Below are 2,719 nucleotides of genomic sequence, written 5' to 3'. Positions count from 1 at the left end.
TGTCCTAGGTAAGAGCAGGCTTTAGGGAAGAAAGGCCTGTAGCGAGTACTGGGAAGAGAAGGGTGAAAGCCAGGAGCCTTTGGCTTCCCCAGTGCACTTCATTGTCTCATCCTCCTCTCTTTTAGCACAGGGCAAATCACTGACTTGAGTCCAGCTCTGCCAATGCCTCAGGGGGTGAGCAGCCAAAGGCAACAGGCTCCTGCCCCACTGGCCGTGCTGGGGGCTCCTGGTCCTGCCAGTCTGGGCTTCCTGGGCACTTCCCATTAAATGATACCAGAACAATAATTTTGTACTGGAAGGGGAAAGGAGCTATGTCTGTGAGAGTTCAGATGTCCATAACAAAACCTTTCTGCTTTCTCAGTCAGTAAGGTCTTCGAATGTCTTGCAGTGTGCAGGAATGTCTGGCTTCTAAAACTCACCAGCTGAGTCCCAGAGGCTTCTTTGGCGAGCTGCTTTCAGGTAGCCAAATGGGCCCCCCAGCAGGGACTCTGTGCCTGCTCTCCCGTGGTTCCCAGGGATCTCTGGGCCTTCACGCCGGCACCGAGGTGTTCTCGGGAAGGCCCTCAGATCCCCGGAGCAGTCTGGGACACGGGCACGATCCCCAATCTGCATTTTGGGAGCAGATTGGGCCCCCTGGAGGGACAGTGCTGTTGGTGCCCCCCGGGCTGGGGCACCCCGAGGACTCGAGCGCGCACCCAAAGGATTCTTCGGGGAGCTCCTCTGGGTGCCCCAAGCTGGGGAGCTCAAAGCAAGGTCCCTGCAATGGATTCAGGCATTCCTGAGAGGATCAGAGGTGTAGCTGTCCGTCCTGGCCATGGAGCTCTGGAATGGACTGTAACTGGGTTATAAAAGTGTGGGATTGGGATTAAGGAATGAGTGGTGATGGTACTGTTGGCTGTTTGTTTTTAAGTGGAATTGTGAGAGCTGCAGGAGTGCAAGGTGTGGGTTCCAGTCCCCAGCATTTGGTTTCCACATGTCCTGGTCAGACACAGGTCCAGCTTCCTCAGTCCTTAACACACCAGAGGGAGAATTAAGGGATGGCACTGTTAAGGTTTGTGGTATGACAGGGGTTTAACTGGGCAAACAATGAGTAATTCCTCACAGTCTCTGTTTGCAAGCTCCCCTAAACCTCTGCTAGGAAGAGATTTCCTAGAAAAGTTGAGGCAGAAATGAAATTAAAAACCGGGGATATTGAGTTTGTACTTCCTGAAACTAAATGTGTGAGCAACAGCAGCTCTTCTTGTGCAGGAAACAACTCCTGTCAGCAGCACCATCCCGACTGAAGTGGCAGATGGAGTTGTTCCTGTGGTGTGGGCCAGTGGAAAACAATTGTGGCATATGAAGGGCCAGGTTGGACACTTGTCAAACAGTAGCACAAGTGACTCTCCAGGTAGCCCAATATAAATATGAGAAGCGAAGTGGTCAAGTAAATCAGTGCATGCTGTGACTGCAGAGGCAGGGATAGGTTGGGATTGCAAAAACTGGGCTGGAGATGCTTGTGATTTAACTGCTTTAGAGCGTGGTTCAGAGGGTGAAGTGTTTGCTGAAGCACAGCCAATAGCAGGAGGGAAAGTGGAAGGTGATCCCGATGGTTATCCCATCAGGCCTGATGTGGTGGAGGATTTTACTCAGCCTGAACTTTCTGGTGTTGTGGAGAGGTTTACAGCAAAGGCCAGAGAGTGTGTGATCTCCTGGGCAGTTGGGCTGCATGACCTGGGAGCCTCTGGGATCAGATTGGACCAGGCAGACAGGGAGCAGTTTGTCCCGTGGAGCTGGGCTGGGTTTGTTCAGGATGCCTTGGGAGGCAGGGCTGGAGAGGCTCCTTTGTTGGCTCGAGTGGTGGAAGGTTGTCCCAGGAGGGCTGGAGCCCTTCGACCTCCCGCTCCCCCCATGAGCCCCGACGGGACCGTGCACTTGGCAATGGAGGGCCCCCCATTGCTGAGTCAGCGGTTCCGGGGGCCGGCAGGGATGGGATCAGGATGCCGAGCTCCAGCCAAGGCAGGGCAGGAAATGGTGCAGCCACTGAAAGAAGTGAAGGCAGAGTGAGATGAAGGCCAAGCTCCAGCACAAGGGTGGGCGAGAAAAGCCCGTGGCCCTCAGGTGGAACTTTGAATTCCTTGGAAAAATGGATCTTGTCAAAGGGCTCAGGCCCTTGTGGTGCTGGAGCAGAGGCCTCTTCAACTGATGGTGACCCTAAAAAGGTGCAAGGACAGCAAGTTTTGATGATAGGATGAGGTGGCAAACAAGGTGAAGTGGTACAGAGAAAAGCTGAGCTTCAAACTGGTCCTCTGCCACAGCAGCCTTGTGGAGTGCTTGTTGCTGTGCCTGACTGTGGAAGGGCAGTGGATATTTCCAAGGGCTGCCTTGTGCTGAGGAACACTGGGTTCAGTCCCCTTTCCCTGGGCAGGGCAGGCAGGGCATGTTTACCTGCCCCCCTCGAGAGTGGCTCCATGAGACTTGACCTGATCACCAAATGCAAACGGTAAATAGAGGGGGTTCATTGGTGACCTTTGGGCATCAGAACAACTCACTGCTCACCTCTGGGGGGACGTATTTACAGCATTCTCACCATCTGACAGGAAGTTTTGGAACGCTTTATTCCATCCACTAATCACAGTAATTACACTGATTTTATGAACAACAGGGAGTTGTTGTCTATGGTATTGACTCCAAGAAGTTGTTTCTCACATGTCTCTGTCCTGACCAGGGATCAAAGGAC

At 53.2% G+C, this 2,719-nt stretch overlaps 1 long non-coding RNA gene across 1 annotated transcript in view; it reads left to right on the top strand.

Annotated features, from left to right (window-relative positions):
• Window positions 1-1,052, top strand: part of LOC114065732 — a 9,120-nt gene extending 8,068 nt beyond the window's left edge. Inside the window, exon 3 of the long non-coding RNA XR_003573041.1 lies at window positions 911-1,052. This is a non-coding gene — a long non-coding RNA (uncharacterized LOC114065732). The remainder of the gene's footprint in view (window positions 1-910) is intronic.
• Window positions 1,053-2,719: the final 1,667 nt, after the last annotated feature.

This window comes from Empidonax traillii, unplaced genomic scaffold (assembly GCF_003031625.1).
Source record: "Empidonax traillii isolate 1590-97213 ecotype Southwest subspecies unplaced genomic scaffold, ASM303162v1 scaffold691:size399616, whole genome shotgun sequence".
In the NCBI taxonomy this organism is placed as follows: Eukaryota; Metazoa; Chordata; class Aves; order Passeriformes; family Tyrannidae; genus Empidonax; species Empidonax traillii.
Note: the sequence above shows the minus strand (reverse complement) of the source record. Positions and strands in the feature narration are given on the sequence as shown.